Source organism: Schistocerca nitens, chromosome 5, assembly GCF_023898315.1.
Source record: "Schistocerca nitens isolate TAMUIC-IGC-003100 chromosome 5, iqSchNite1.1, whole genome shotgun sequence".
Classification (NCBI taxonomy): Eukaryota; Metazoa; Arthropoda; class Insecta; order Orthoptera; family Acrididae; genus Schistocerca; species Schistocerca nitens.
In genome coordinates this window covers 366,885,517-366,903,015 of record NC_064618.1, presented here as the reverse complement: position 1 = coordinate 366,903,015, position 17,499 = coordinate 366,885,517, and the positions used below count along the sequence as shown (strand labels likewise).

Here is a 17,499-nt window from a genome sequence, read left to right as displayed (position 1 = left end):
GGCGCTTCTGATTAGCGTAGTCAATTATAACCCTTGAGGATGACCGCTAAGTGCCTGGAAGCGGTTAAGGAAATAAAACTTCTTTTATGCAACTGTTTTCTGATTATTTCGATGTACACAACTACAGTAGCTGAAGATGGATAACATACTGTAGCTCATTCAGTTGAAAAACATAAGCGAAATAATAAGTCTGTACTTAAAGTATGCCTGTATATATTTTAAGTGATTTAGAGGAACCATTTTCGTGCGATTTGTAATTAGAAAAGATGTTATTAAAATGTGATTCACTTTCTGTTAATCAACATTCCGATTTTATAATAAACGTACAGTGTTGGTGCGTAAGTACGTAGCGTTTCTTCGTACGTTCAGTGAACACAACAGATACACGTACCACAGACTTTAGTCATCAATAATATATCCTCGTTCACAAGTTACAACAGACTGTCAACGCTGGCGTAGCTTTCCGATTCCGCGACTGTACAAATCACCTGGTTTTTCATCCAGAAAGAAAGTTCCTTGAAGGTTGTTCGATAATGAGCGGAAAAGGTGAAAATCTGAGGGTGCAAGTTCAGGAGAGTAAGGTGGGTGCGGAATGACCTCTCAACCCAATTCCTGTACCGTATAGTGTTTTTCGTCAGTCTAGGAGAATGTGAGCGGACGTTATCGTGGACTAGCATCACTTCCCGCAGTCTTACTGGTCGTTGTTCTTCGACTGCGTCTGCATGACGTCTCAGTTGTTGACAATAAATGTCAGCAGTTCAAATGGTTCAAATGGCTCTGAGCACTATGGGACTCAACTTCTCAGGTCATTAGTCCCCTAGAACTTAGAACTAGTTAAACCTAACCTAAGGACATCACACACATCCATACCCGAGGCAGGATTCGAACCTGCGACCGTAGCGGCCTCGCGGTTCCAGACTGCAGCGCCTAGAACCGCACGGCCACTTCGGCCGGCATGTCAGCAATGATGGTTACACTTCGGGGAAGCAATTCGTAGTTCACCACACCGTCACTGTTCCATCAGATGTATAACATTACCTTTTGTGAATGCTCACAGGTCTTCGTACAGGGAGTTGGTCATAAAGACGTAATTTCTCGTTACCAGTAACGATACAGGATAGGAAAGGTCGGTGTTGTTCACGATCCAGTTGATGACGAGTTAGCAGAGATGCACGTAAGTCCACACGCGGATTTTTGTGAATTTGGTTTAGAGCATGTGCTGGCCACACGCCTATTTTGGAATCTTCCCCACTGCATGCAAATGTCGCACGATGGAATAATCGTTGTTCATCACATGTGCCAGTTCTCGAGTACAGCCGGCCGGTGCGGCCGTGCGGTTAAAGACGCTTCAGTCTGGAACCGCGTGACCGCTACGGTCGCAGGTTCGAATCCTGCCTCGGGCATGGATGTGTGTGATGTCCTTAGGTTAGTTAGGTTTAAGTAGTTCTAAGTTCTAGGCGACTGATGACCTCAGAAGTTAAGTCGCATAGTGCTCAGAGCCATTTGAACCATTTTTTCTCGAGTACACTAACGTGCATCGTTGTGGGTTACAGGGTTTAAATGATATTCATCCAACCCCGATTGTCTGCCTGAACGTGGAGAGTCACCAATGTCAAACTGATCCTTCTTAAAACGAGGAAACCATTTTCGTAACGCTCTAAGTCCAATCCCCATTGTTGTTGTGGTATTCAGTCCAGAGACTGGTTTGATGCAGCTCTCCATGCTACTCTATCCTGTGCAAGCTTCTTCATCTCCCAGTACCTACGGCAACCTACATCCTTCTGAATCTGTTTGGCGTATTCATCTCTTGGTCTCCCTCTACGATTTTTACCCTCCACGCTGCCCTCCAATAAATTGGTGATCCCTTGATGCCTCAGAATAAGCCCTACCAACAGATCCCTACTTCTAGTCAAGTTGTGCCACAAATTTCTGTTCTCTCCAGTTCTATTCAATAGCTCCTCATTATTTATGTGATCTACCCATCTAATCTTCAGCATTCTTCTGTAGCACCACATTTCGACCAATCCCCATGCACGGCGATAATGTTTCTAACTGCCTCCACTGCTGTCATCCCTTTGTTGAACTCACACAGAAGAATATGTCAGAAATTTTCCGATTCCTCCACTTGGTGCTCCATTGTCTAGTACCCACAGCTCTACTCATTATCTCCAAAATGCCAAAATGTAAACTCAAATAGCAATAGTGAACTACAAACAAAATAATGACAGTCTATAATTAAACCCATAGCAACCAGAATATCAATACGCAGAACAAAAACGCTACGAACTTTTATGCAACAACCCAATAGAATTAAAGGAATTAAAACGAAGTTGCACCTAGTGAGACCTGAACCAGTGTCTTTCAGATTACAAGGCGAGAACGCTACACTCTCAGCTGCAGTCTACTCTAATTAAATTTTCGAAAGTTTTGATAAAAACTGCTTAACAGCACTCCGAAACCTTCAGAATATTTTTTTGCGTGTGTGTGAGAAGTGGGTCGTACTTTCTAAGCGAAGTTATGCCCAGCCCTGTAGTAAGGAGAAAATCGAAGAGAACCAGTCCATAAAGTGACCTCGTGATTCCCGATCTGGTACACAGCTCCAAGCTGCCTGGAAATGCTATGGCCTTCAACTTACACGAGTCAGTCATTATTCTGACGAACATCCGTACACGGCAGAGAACACGAGAATGCTCTGCAGTGTAATGGTCTGCATTTAAGACGGAGTCCCGGCAGTGAGGCAGATAGAGCTCCCTTGCCCGTGGCTAAGCGCTGGTGAACCGGCCGCTCCACCGAGCCCCCATATCTGGCTCGATCCCTCCCCCGCAGCCGCAGCCACAGCCGACCGACGCGCGTCGATCCTGTGCCGCCCCCCCCCCCCCCCCTTACACCCAAACCAGGCGGCTACTAATCCACTTACAATAGCAACTGGTGTTCACGCAAATTACCGGCTACCGGCGGCTTCGGTTCGCCCAAATTAGCTGCACCAACAGCAAGCCGGGCCCATCCCTGCAAGACGCACTGCCGCCGACGTGTGTAATGGCATTACGGTCGCGGCTGCCACCGAGCTGTTCTCGAAATCCAGCCGACTGCCAGCTACCTGTAATCACTGTAAGGTGAGAGCGCCTTCGAGCATTTGCAGCTAACTGCATCAGAATTCTGGAAACTTAGCTTCCTATCAGCTCTTTCTGATATAGATAATAAGCGCTTTAACGGTTGAGCGTGCCCCAATTTAATTCCAGTCCTCCACACAAATAAATTTCCGTCTCCCTTCGTTACTGATTAATTTCTTCTACTTCTTCATACATTCTTTGATTCCCTTTACTATCTGCGAAGCTAGTAGGCATATACTAGAGGGTGGGTGTTGCCTACTACACTGAAACACCGAAGAAACTGGTATTCTATCGCTTGAGCCTTGTCCCGCAGGGTCAGCCATCGTTAATCGGATTTGGCATGTCAATGTTTAAAGGGTGGCCGGATGTCCTTCCTGCCGCCACCCCGTACCCTCTTCCCCCCCCCCCCCCCCTGGGACGAAATTTATGTACCCCAACTGTCCATGGAATAGTGCGAATGTGTTCAGACGTCTGCTAGTCGTGGAACTGAGGCGGAACATGGGGACCAGCCCGGTATTCACCTAGCGGGATGTGGAAAACCGCCTAAAAACCACCTAAAAACCACATCCAGGCAGGCCGGCACATCGCCCCTCGTCGTTAATCCGCCGGGCGGATTCGATCCGGGGCCGGCGCGCCTACCCGAGTCCAGGAAGTATCGCGTTAGTGCTCTCGGTTACCCTGGCGGGTACCGAAGAAACTGATATAGGCATGCTTATATAAATATAGAGATACGTAAACAGGTGGAATACGGCGCTGCTGTCGGCAACGCCTATACAAGTGTCTTGCTCAGTTGTTAAATTGTTAACTGCAGCTACAATGGCAGCTTATCAAGATTTAAGTGAGTTTGAACATGGTATCATAGTCGGTGCACGAGCGATGAGACGCAGCACCTCCGAGGTAGCGATGAAGTGGGGATTTTTCCAGACGACTTTTTCACGAGTGTACCGTGAATGTCAGGAATTGGGTAAAATATCGAATCTCCGACATCCCTGCGGCCGGAAAAAGATCCTGCAAGAACGGGACCGACGACGATTGAGGAGAATCGTTCAACGTGATAGAAGTGCAAGCCTTCCGCAAATTGCTGCATATTTCAGTGCTGGTCCATCATCAAGTGTCAGCGTGAGAACCGTTCAACGAAACATCATCGATATGGGCCTTGAGAGCCGAAGACCAACTCGTGTACCTTTGATGACTGCATAACATAAAGTGTTACGCCTCGCCTGGGCCCGTCAACACCGACTGTTGATGACTGGAAAAATGTTGCTTGGTCGGACGAGTCTCGTTTGAAACTGTATCGAAAGGATGGACGTGTACTGATACGGAGACATCCTCATGAACCCGTGGACACTGCATGTCAACAGGGGATTTACAAGCTGGTGGTGGCTCTGTAATGTTGTGAGGCGTGTGCAGTTGGACTGATATGGGACCCATATTAGGTCTAGATACGACTCTGACAGGTGAAACTTATGTAAGAATCCTGTCTGATCAGCTACAGCCGGCCGGGGTGGCAGAGCGGTTCTAGGCGCTTCAGTCTGGAACCGCGCGACCGCTACGATCGCAGGCTGGAATCCTGCTTCGGGCATGGATGTGTGTGATGTCCTTAGGTTGGTTAGGTTTACGTAGTTCTAAGTTCTAGGGGACTGATGACCTCAGATGTTGTCCCATAGTGCTCAGAGCCATTTGAACCACTTTTTGATCACCTGCCTCCATTCATGTCCATTGTGCATTCCGACGGACGTGGTATACTCCAGCAGGACGATGCGACACCCCAAACGTCCAAAATTGCTACAGAGTGGCTCCAGGAACGCTGTTCTGAGTTTAAACACTCCACTGGCCACCAAACTCCCCAGACATGAACATTAATGAGCATATTTGGGATGCCTTGCAACGCGCTGTTCAGAAGAGATCTCCACCCCGTCGTACTCTTACGGATTTATGGACAGCCCTGCAGGATTCGTGGCGTCAGTTCCTTTTGTTTATATGAATAAGTAAACATCGAATACAAAACAGTCTGCAGTTTCTGATTCAGGACAAGAGAAAATAAACGTCCTCCAGAAATTGTTCTTAGTAGTTTGAAGGAAAAGTTCGTCACACACATCTGTTCTTCAAAGAAGCTGAAACAGATCCTGGACGGCGTAGTTAACATTCTCTTGAGCAATGAAAACAAAGTATGTCTTTAAACTTCTATCTCACGTGCAACAAGTTTTATCCATGGCGTAAAACACCAAGGCTTGGAGTACAGGTTGCTGGAGCACAGCGGTACGAGGGGTGAAGGCGATGTCGTCCGCCAGAGGTGGTGTCCAGACGGTGAGGGTACATCATTCGCTGTCTGGCGAAGACGGAACTGGCTCTAGCCGACTCCGCGTGGGCAGAAAAACTCACGCGGGGGAAGGTTACAATTTTCCTGTAGGTTATCGAAATTGCGTTGGATGCAGCAAGAGGTGCATATCTGGAGCGACTGCTGTTGCTGTCATCTGCGCCCTCTGGCTGCTTACCGGGAGGCCCTCTGTTTGCTGCGGAAACCAGCCCGTCCGCAGAGTTTGAGCTGACGACAACCCGCTACGTACAGATGCGTTGCGGGTTGACGGCATCGAAGGCGAAGCCGCGAGAGACGCCGTCAGCCCTATTTGATTTTGTGTTTGTGTTTGTAACCTTGTATTCACCAGTTCAGAGATCCTGTTCTTCCCACCACCGCACTTAACTAGTTCCCTTTTTAAATTCTCCAACCTACCGCCGCGATTAAGGAATAAAACATTGTACTCTCCGACCTGTAGAATACTTGTTTTGAAGATTAGATATGTAGTTCGAATAAACAGTGAGGAGTTACTCAATCAATTTGGGAAAAAAATCATAACTTGACGAAAAAAGGATTGGCTGATTGGACGTGTCCTGAAGCCCTAAGGAATCATAGATTTGGTAATGGAGGCAAGTGTGGAAGGTTAAAATTATAGAAAGAGACAAAGGCTTCTTTACAGTAAGGAATTTCGAATGGATGTACAGGAAGCATACGAAAATATGGAAATATCAAAAGCACGACACACTAGGATGCCTCATACGGTGTACAAAAAGCGGTGGCCTTCAAACAGCTTCCAATCGTCTCAGAATGGATATATGCAGGTTCTGTACAGTTTCCAAGTGAATCTTATACCATTCTTCCTGAAAAGTAGAGACGAAGGTGGATAGCGTTTGCGCATCCTTGTCTCCAAAGTAGACCACAAATGCTCAATAATATGGAGATCCGGAGGTCGCCAGGGGAGATGCGACAATTCTTCCTCGTATTCATAAAACAAGTCCTGGCCGACGTGAGCTGTGCGAACAGAGGCCGCTTCATCTTGCGACACAGCATCACCATTGAGGAACAGACACTGTACTATGGGATGGAATTGACACCCAAAATGGTCACGTAATCCCTGGCGGGAAAGCGACTTCGCAGATACCCATGGAATACCATGATATGGCTGTCCAAACCATCAGCCCCCCCCCCCCCCCCCCTACAGTTTCACTCTTGGGACATAAACTAGGCCAGAAGTTGGGAATAGTGTGCAGCAAGACTCATCCTATCAAATGACTTTCTTCCATTGCCCCACGGTCCAGGTTTCATGGCTACGATGCCACTTTTTCCTGTTAAAGGCATTTACGTCACTGACGGGTGGTTTTGGATTTCCAGATCGCCCTGCAACTCTCTGCAGCTCCCCCAGTGTGGTTTTGGTGCTGCCAGGGTTCGCGAGTGAGACATTCAGTTCTGCAGTGACTTTTGCAGCTGTCGTCCTCTTGTTAGTCGTCACACTGCTCTGAATGATCACTCAACAACCGCCTGTGCTGTGGCTCACTGGATGATGTTTCCCCGCTTTCCCTGTACCCGGTGTACATCTTCGGTATGGTCTTTCTTGAAACACGAAGACTTCGGCTATCTCGGTTACGGAAGCACCACCTTACGAGTACCAATAATTTTCTCACGTTCGAATTCACTTAGCTCCTACATAACGCATTCACAGCTACATAGGATACTGTTCTGACCACGACTGATACGGAGGGAATTACACAGGTGCCATTCGTGGGCAAATACAACAGCGCAACCTGCAGGCTTGGCTAACATGCATGTGTGTTTAAGCATGCATTGTTCGCGATGATTCCAAGTTTTTGTCCAACCACTGAAGGCTGCAGTAAGTATGCAAGGACGAGAAGATTTGCACAGAACAGATATCTGTATGGTGCGAAAAGTGGCAATTGCCCCTGAATAAAGAAAAGTGCGAAGTTATTCACATGAGTACTAAATGAGATCAGCTAAATTTCGATTACGCGATAAGTCACACAAATCTGATGGCTGTAAATTCAACTAAATACTTACGGTTACAATTACAAATAACCTAAATTGGAACGATCACATAGATAATATTGTGGGTAGAGTAAACCAAAGACTGCGATTCATTGGCAGAACATTTAGAAGATGCAACAGGTCTACCAAAGAGACTGCTTACACTACGCTTGTCCACCCTATTCTGGAGTACTGCTGTGCGGAGTGGGATCCGCATCAGGTGGGACTGACGGATGACATCGTAAAAGTACAAAGAAGGGCAGCTCGTTTTGTTGAAATGGTTCAAATGGCTCTGAGCACTATGGGACTCAACTGCTGTGGTCATTAGTCCCCTAGAACTTAGAACTACTTAAACCTAACTAACCTAAGGACATCACACACATCCATGCCCGAGGCAGGATTCGAACCTGCGACCGTAGCAGTCGCACGGTTCCGGACTGCGCGCCTAGAACCGCGAGACCACCGCGGCCGGCAGCTCGTTTTGTATTATCGCGAAATAGGGGAGATAGTGTCACAGACATGATACGTGAATTGGAGTTCAAATGGTTCAAATGGCTCTGAGCACTATGGGACTTAACATCTAAGGTCATCAGTCCCCTAGAACTTAGAACTACTTAAACCTAACTAACCTAAGGAGATCACACAACACCCAGTCATCACGAGGCAGAGAAAATCCCTGACCCCACCGGGAATCGAACCCGGGAACTCGGGCGCGGGAAGCGAGAACGCTACCGCACGACTACGAGCTACGGACTGAATTGGAGTGGCAAACATTAAAACAAAGGCGTTTTTCGTTGCGACGGAATCTTCTTATGAAATTTCAATCACCAGTTTTCTCCTCCGATTGCGAAAACATTGTGTTGGCACCCACCTACATAGGGAGGAATGATCATCACGATAAAATAAGAGAAATCAGGGCTAGCACAGAAAAATTCAACTGCTCGTTTTTCCCGCGTGCCGTTCGAGAGTGGACAGCTTGAAGATGGTTCACTGAATCATCTGCCAGGCACTTTATTGTGAATAGCAGAGTAATCACGTAGATGTAGACGTAGATGTAGATGTAGAATATGCTGTTCTGGTACTTAGCAACCGCTTTCCAGAGAGATGATAAAAATGTGTACGAGGTAGTTTTGTGATACCGCACTTCTTTCACGTCCTCAGAAACCGACGAGGGCTCACGGTGGCTGTTCGTCCAGAGGGGTGGCGAGTGAGGCAAAGCCCTCTAGGTGGCCATTCGTGGGAGGTGGGAGATAGCGCTAGAGTTACAGAGCTCCCGATCTCGACGTCAGACGCGGAGGCGTCGAAGCCGGGGATGAAGAAAACAGGTTAAATTGAGCACAGAGATTGAGCACCTGATGAGAAAGGATTGGGAAGTAAACGGAGGGCGTGAAGGCGCGCCAGAGTGGGCGAGAGAAAGGGCCAATGGCGGAGGACGGACTTACGGCTGGCCGGCGACGGCCGCTGCGGCCTGCGGATGACTCCCCGAGGGGGCCACTCGGCTCCGCACGCCACAGCGGGAAGCACCTCGGCTGCTGTGCGGGCCAGACTTGTGAAGGTTCTCTTCATCACTTGTATATCACCTGTTTATAGCCTCGAATGCTGACCCACACTGCGTCTGAATTGCGTTGTATTGTTGTGTTTTTAATTTAATTTAATTTAATTTTATTTTATTTTAGTCTCTACTCCGAGCCAGAGAGCGAGCTGTCTGAGACCTGTCCCAATGAATAGTCGCATTTTTTTCACCCCAAAGTCACAGCAGGTGGGAATGGCACATAGGGAATCCTAACGGAGAATATGTGGGAAGAGACTAGTAGTTCAGGCATTCCCCTAATAAGCAAGAGAAACTTCCGGAAAAGCATGATCAAAACCGGTGGTCTGTAACTATGCTAATATATTTCTGGACAATTTCGTGTTAAAAGTCCCATACAAAAATATTTTGTGAGTGTGTGTGTGTCCTTATACACTGAAGCGTAAAAGAAACTGGTGTAGGTAAACGCATTCAAATACAAAGGTATGTAAACAATCAGAATACGGCGATGCGGTCGGCAACGCCTATATAAGACAACAGGTGTCTGGCGCAGTTAAGATCGGTTACTGCTGCTACAGTAGCAAGTTATCAAGATTTAAGTGAACGTGGTGTTACAGTCGGTTAACGAGCGATTGCACACAGCATCTCCGACGTAGCGATCAAGTGGGGATTGTCCCGTACAACCATTTCACGCGTGTACCTTCAATATCAGGAATCCGGTAAAACGTCAAGTCTCCGACATCACTGCGCACGGAAAAAGATCCTACAACGAGACCGACACCGACTGAAGACAATCGTACAAAGTAACAGAAGTGCAATCGTTCCGCAAATTGCTGCTGATTTCAATGCTGGGCCATCAAAAAAATTCAAATGGCTCTGAGCACTATGGGACTTAACATCTGAGGTCATCAGTCCCCTAGCACTTAGAACTACTTAAACCTAACTAACCTAAGGACATAACACACACCCATGCCCGAGGCAGGATTCGAACCTGCTACCGTAGCAGTCGCGCGGTTCCAGACTGAAGCGCCTAGAAGCGCTCGGCCACCGCGGCCGGCGGCCATCAAAACGGTCAGCGTGCTAACCATTCAACGAAACATCTTCGATTTGGGCTTTCGTAGCCGAAGGCCCATTCGTGTACCCTTGATAACAGCACGACAGAAAGCTTTCAACACCGACATTGGACTGATGGTGACTGGAGACTTGTTGTCTGGTCGGACGAGTCTCGTTTCAAATTGCTTCGAGCGGATGGACGTGTACTAATAAGGAGAAAACCTCATGAATCCAAGAACTCTGCATGTCAGCAGGGGACTGTTCAAGCTGGTGGAGGCTCTGCAATGCTGCAATGGTGTGAGACGTGTGCAGTTGGAGCGATATGGGACCCCTGATACCTGTAGATACCACTCTGACAGGCAACACGTACGTAAGCATCTTGTCTGATCACCTGCATCTATTCGTGTCCAGTGTGCATTCCGGCGGACTTAGGCAATTCCAGCAGGACAATGTGACACATCACATGTCAAGAATTGCTACAGAGTGGCTCCAGGAACACTCTTCTGACTTTAAACACTTCCGCTGGTCACCAAACTCTCCAGACAAGAACATTATTGAGCATATCTGGTATGCCTTGCAATGTGCTGTTGAGAAGAGAGGCACGTGCTTATAAACTGCTTACACTTGATAAAAAAGAACTGTCTGCCGTATCGACGCTGGTATCGTTGCCCTGAAGACCAATATATAATTATCTGTTACACGTCTACGGTAGGGTTTATAGCCGTTTACAATTCACTACTTGTTGTCGCAGATAGAGCATTACAGCTTTTATTGCACCACTGTTCTCCTTTCGTGACCCTAAGACGAAAGAGATATCTTTTTAAAAAGTTACAGAACACATCTCACAAATCTCTCTCCGGTTCAGTGAAACCTAAACTTGAAAAATAAAGACGAGACAGGACGCTCGTTAACAGAGGTATAGTGCGTTTGGAAAGTCGCTGTGTACTGAACTACGAATACAGATTACATTTGAAGTTGCCAGGAGACAAGTCGGCAAGAACGGTTTTTCGTGGATACGCGATTACTTCTTTTAATTCTTTTTACTGTTGCGTAATATTGACGGTTTGGTTGTGTCGACTAAAGCTTCTGAATGCGATGTGTAGTGTTCAGATGTCCAATTTGATTTTAAATATGACACTTTCAACTGAGAAATTGGACATCTGTTTCGACATGGTGATAAATACACAGCTTTTGTGCAGCAGGCATTTGTTGAAAAATTCCTGGAAACAGCTGTACTTCATAGTAATGCGGTTCGTCCAGCTTATTGACAAATTTCGAGACGCATTCTTAGCGTTAGATGCCGAAGGAACCGAAAGACCATCTTCAGTAAACAAAAATAAGTTGTTGGATATTTATGACTATGTGCAGCAGAGCCCTGGAAAATAATTGCGCAAGTTGGCGCAAGAAAAACATTCGAGGCTTGCAACCGTGCGTGAAGTGGTTTGGCAAACCTTGAAATTGTTGCCGTATAAAAAGACAGCAGTGCAAGAATTGAAAGATGCCGATCATGAAAGGCGAATCTTTTTCCAAAAAGTGGTTCACATCTTTTATTGAGAGGATATCGTTGATATTCTTGATGTCATCTTCTATACAGACGAGCCTGGTTCTACCTCTCTGCTCCCTGAACACACAAAACCCACCACTATGGTCAACGGAGAATCTTCGTGCTGTGCTTGAAACGCCACTACATGATCAGAAAACTGGAGTGTTGGTAGCAGTATTCAGACGACGCATTACTCGACCTTTATTTCTTTGAAGAAGCCGTTAGCAGTGAATGTTATTGTTTGATAACCCACGATTTTATTGGTCAGCTAAAGAAAGACGCAATCAACTACTAATGGTTTTAACAAGGTGGAGTTATTCCGCACACAGCTAACAACACAACAAGTCTTCGTAACGAGTTTTTCGGGGAACGTCTGATCTCAAAATGGTTCAAATGGCTCTGAGCACTATGGGACTTAACATCTATGGTCATCAGTCTCCTAGAACTTAGAACTACTTAAACCTAACTAACCTAAGGACAGCACACAACACCCAGCCATCACGAGGCAGAGAAAATCCCTGACCCCGCCAGGAATCGAACCCGGGAACCCGGGCGTAGGAAGCGAGAACGCAACCGCACGACCACGAGATGCGGGCCGTCTGATCTCAAATAAATAAATAATATCTATAGCCCCTTCACTCGCTGGACCTTACTCCATCAAACATTTTTCTTTGGTGAGCAAGAAAATTTGTACTGTATCGCAATCACCCATGCACGCTTTTTGACGTAAAAACTGAAGTAACTGCGTATGTGAGGCGCATATCTACAGAAAGTTTTTTCCAGTAATATTGAGCGGGTTCAGACTTGTATAGTCGCTCTTGGACGCCGTTTCCAACATATGTTGTAACTGCACAGCAGCTTTTCGTACTTTCTTAGTGCGTATGACACTGTTTTTTCCCTAGCTTCAACATAAATCAATATTTATTTGCTATTTTCTTTCAGTCTGTAATCTAGATACAAGAGCAGACCTAATGTTGGATATAAATTGACATGAATCCAGTGTATAATGTTTTAACATAATTCCAGATGTGTTAGTATAAAGCTTTCAAAACGAAAATAAGGGGGTGTTTAGTAAGAGTGACATGTCGCAACAGTGTGTGATGAAATGGATTGAACTAAGAAGTTATGTGGATCGCCAGTCATAAACTAGCGCCCAGTCGCAGGTAGGAGTAATTGAAACTGCGGGCACGCTCGGCCGCCAGTGGCAGCTAATTCGGTTTTGCCGGTGGCTGTCACGGAAACCCATCGTGGGGCAGGCGAGGCCACACATTAATGGATTCGGCAGGATGCTAATGGGCTGGGAACGCGCAGGGCTGGACGCAGAGGTCGTGGCCGCCGCATGCATACACGAGATAGACGTGTGCGATAGAGAGACACAGAGAGAGAAACATTACACTCTTTCTCGCTGGCGCCTTACCGTTTCTAGTCGTTCAACACGGCAGGCGACGACCGGGGAGAGATGGCCGCCTTCTCATAATCTGGAACAAAAAGAAGCGAAAGAATGAGCACAAGCTGCGAGTAACTGCTAAGGTGGCGACAAATGTACTTCAGTGTTAGCGCTTACGAAAATGGAAACATTATGACGACAAAATCACACCTAGATTTGGCGTTTTTACATCTTACTTGCTAAAGTAAAATCGTGTGGTATTGTGATGCTAAAGTGCCAAATTCTATTACATAGTGCGCGCTTGGTGTTTCCTCCTGAACATATCCAGTATTGTGGAGGAGGAACAAAATCACAATAATTTGAAACAGGAACCAGCCTCAAGTATGGTTTAAATGGTTCAAATGGCTCTGAGCAATATGGGACTTAACTTCTGAGGTCATCAGTCCCCTAGAACTTAGAACTACTTAAACCTAACTAACCTACGGACATCCCACACTTCCATGCCCGAGGCAGGATTCGAACCTGCGACCGTAGCGGTGGCGCGGTTCCACACTGTAGCGCCTAGAAACGCTCGTCCACCTCGGCCGGAAAAAATGTTCAGATGTGTGTGAAATCTTATGGGACTTAACTGCTAAGGTCATCAGTACCTAAGCTTACACACTGCTTAACCTAAATTATCCTAAGGACAAACACACACACCCATGCCCGAGGAAGGACTCGAACCTCCGCCGGGACCAGCCACACAGTCCATGACTGCAGCGCCCTAGACCGCTCGGCTAATCCCGCACGGCAAGTATGGTTTAGAAAAGGTTATTTAAATCGAACCATTATCAGTTTTGGATTTCTTAGAAATCCATCTTCAGATGGCTCTTATAGACCTTTCTGGCTTTCCCGTTTGGACTCTTGTGGTAGTACTTATTTGAGCAGCTAGAGAAGAATTTTGTTTAAAAATCTATAAACTCATGACCGAATTTTTTGTCATTCGTGGAAACATATCTGAAATGGTATTAAGATTAATAAAACATGAAGCGTGCGAACAACTTATGTGTGACACATTAATCGTATATTTCCGATAGAAACTTAAAAATTTCGACGTTTTGGCAGAGCACTACTTGAGCGCTGTCAAGTTCTCGAAAAACCGGTTAAATACACTCCATCCTACATTTCATGGTAGCACTCACGCTTAACACATACAAAACGTGGCCCAGCTACACGTAAGTAAGAAGAACATTAGTTTCAAAGATGATACAAAAGTAAAGATATTAAGCTACAGACGCTCCGAAGAGCATGTGGGGACAGTAAGATATGTCTTTGGTAAAGCAATGAAATTAGTATGAAGGCCGACAAGGAAAAGTTCAATTTTGTAGAATAAATACCAATGAGAAGTGTACTTAGATTACACAAAACATATTCGTACTTCAGTACACAGCCCTTTAATAATCGCATTTTATTGAGAGTCACAAAAACAACGCTCAACGTTATTTGGAAAATATTTTATTTTAAGTTACTCAGTGTTACACCGAGCGAGACGACCCTGCCTAAGTTCTTTTATTTCTTTATCCATAATTTCTAATTGTTGATACAAACGAAAGTAGTCGTGTTCACAGCATTGTTCGTTTTCAAAGTTAATATTAGCCCTACTAGAAGTTTATCCATTAGTTGGTAACTTATTCACTTGTAAAATTTCTTCTACTTATCTGAGGTAAATTTGATTTCGTGCCTGATTTTTTCTCGTATTAATAGGCACATTACTACCCCTTACATTCATTCTCAAGAGCAGGCTATATAGAGCTGAAACAATATCAGTCTTCAACCCGAATTCTGAGGAAGATTCTGCATTTCACTTTGCAAAACTGTTTCCTAATCCGAATTAGCAAAATGTATTGGGCACCTACAAACATTAGCAACTGAAAACGAATCGCTACGTTCACAAGCATTCATCCAAAACGAATCGGCAAGTTTACAAGCATTCATCAATTTGTCTTTCTTCTTATTGTTCTTGGAAATTGTGTGACACTTAATTCCTAATATTTTTCCTTGTCTCTAGTGGTTCGTACAACTCGCGATCTCAGTTCAAACCATTATTTTTCTCCAAAGACAATTCAGAACATAGCTGCAGAATCCCTCAGTACACTGATAACTGTAGCCTAACTCTGCACTTGACTGTTAATCACTGATAAGAACTCACATTCACGTAAACAACCTATTCTTCCTGGAGAAATCAATGTCAATGCAGTAGTCTGCGGCAGTGCTCAGCTTCATGTCAGCGACGCTCTTTACTACAGCGCACACACACACACACACACACACACACACACACACACACACACACACTCATGATCTCTACCATGTATTCTACTGACACACTGTATAAGACAGCACATTTTACTGAAGACCTTGCACAGCAGAAGAGCATACGATGCATAGCAGGGGAGGCAGACAAGGTTAAAACGGTAAGCGATGCGGGTAGCATGTCCGTTTGCGTGCAGGCGACGGCGCCTTGGCGATAGGTTTCCGTGCGTAGCGCAGATGCAGCGGGCAGCGGGCAGCGGGCAGCAGGCATTTGGGCGGGGATCCAGCGGGGCGCCTTCCTGACGTCGGGCCACCTGCTACAGCGCCCTGCCGGCAATTTGCCGCACCCGGGAAGGCAGCCGCGCTGCGGGAGAGATTGTTTATGTGGCGGTAAATTCATCGAGGCCCGCGCGCTGGGCGCCAGCACGCCTGGGGGCGGGTAGCGACTGAATTTAGTGGGTCGCCGCTGCGAGTGGACTAGGTATGCGGCAGCCAGCCGCCACTGGCTCGTATCTCCTCGTCAGTGGAATTTGCACCCGAGTATTACTCCGAAATTGGCCAATTTTTCCCTTCTCGCTTCTTCGCTGCCAGCATGAGGAGCGCTGTTCAGCTATTTTTTCCCCAGCCCTGACACCGAATACTCATCAAACACGGGAAAGTCCAGGTATTCAGGTAGCACTGAATAAAGCACCTTATTTCAATTACTGGATGGATAAAGACTCACAAACGGCTAACATAGGCGCTAGACACTACGAACTACAACAAGAAGAGGTAATCAAATGAAACGGAGGAAAATTGCGGATGTTTATTTCGACGTAATTAGTTTCCGATCGCTTTCTTTTTTACTGACTCGTCGTCTCTCTTTTTTAATTTTTTCTTACTCACCAAAATTCTTTTTCAAACTTTTTATCCCCCCTCTCTTTTTCTTTCTTACAGTTCCTCTCTATCTTTGTCACCTGTACCTTATGTACTTCATCCTCTACCACTCTTCGTTCTCTGTATTTCTGCCAGTTTCTTATTTTCCTCTATGCTTCCCCTGTCCCTTCCTTTCTTTCTGTCCCCTCTCTTCTTCCCCTATCGCTCTCTGTTTCTGACCAACTCTCCGCCCCCCCCCCCCCCCCGGGCCAATTTCTTCGTGTCTCTGCTCCTCTTCCCCCTCTTTCTTCCCATCTTTTTTTGCTCCCCCTCTCTTTTCCTTCCACTTTCTGCTGGACGAGATAGCTCAGTAGTAAGACTCTGGACTCCTATTCCGAAATGGTGCGGTTCCAGTCCCCACTCCCTCCATCAGTGATCACAAATATCTGTCTCTTCATCTTGGCTCACCTAAGATACTAAAACACAACAAACACAGCATATTCTAAGCTATGTGTTCCTTTGGAATATTAAGACCTCTTGGTCTCTCCCATGCTTATTTAGACATTCCTGGTTTCCTAAGAGCATTCAGTATAGCTCTGCTAAGCTACTATTAAAACCTTTTCATTTTGAATTTTGTTTATTTACTTCTATAATGTCAGGGATTATTAAACAGACTAATGATTCGAAACGTTATAACCACTTGCTTACCAGTGAACAGCAGCGATTCTGCACGGGAAAGATTTAACAAGTACTTGATAGATTTCCGGAGGTATGTGGTACTGGATGTCTACGCACGGGTCGCGGTATTCCCGTAAATGAAAGCCAGTCGTTTGCGCGGGCGGAGATGGCACCCGGTAGCGTCCCAAATGTGTTCCACAGGGTTCATATTAGGCAAATTTGCTGTCTGAGACATCAACGATAGTTCGCTACCATGCTCCTCAATCCACTGTGGTACGGTTCTTGGGTATGTGACACGGACTATCTTCCTCCTGGAAGATGTCATCTCGATCGCGGAAGACATCTTGCATGAAGGGATGCAGGTGCTCTGAGACAATTTTATCGTAATCCACAACTGTCATGGTGCCTTCGACAATTACGACAGGTCCCATGGGAGCCCAGGTAAATATCTCGCACAGCATAATACCGTCCCACCGACCTCCTTCAGTGTTGCAGTACATGCCTCGAGGAGTCTTCCGCCTGCACAATCATTGTACCCTGTCGTAAACCTGTAACAATTTGCCCCTGGTCGCTGAGTGGTCAGCGCGACAGAATGTCAATCCTAAGGACCCGGGTTCGATTTCCGGGTGAGTCGGAGATTTTCTCCGCTCAGGGACTGGGTGTTTTGTTGTCCTAATCGTCATAATTTCATCCCCATCGACGCGCAAAACGCCGAAGTGGCGTCAAATCGAAAGACTT

The 17,499-nt window shown here is 46.2% G+C and overlaps 1 protein-coding gene across 3 annotated transcripts in view; it reads right to left on the bottom strand.

Moving 5' to 3' along the window:
• LOC126259233 (irregular chiasm C-roughest protein) overlaps positions 1-17,499 on the bottom strand; it is a 1,966,280-nt gene that overhangs the window by 602,487 nt on the left and 1,346,294 nt on the right. For all 3 annotated transcript variants that reach the window (XM_049955850.1, XM_049955849.1, XM_049955851.1), the window contains exon 4: positions 12,967-13,027. The gene's annotated coding sequence lies outside the window, so the exon portion shown is untranslated. The remainder of the gene's footprint in view (positions 1-12,966; positions 13,028-17,499) is intronic.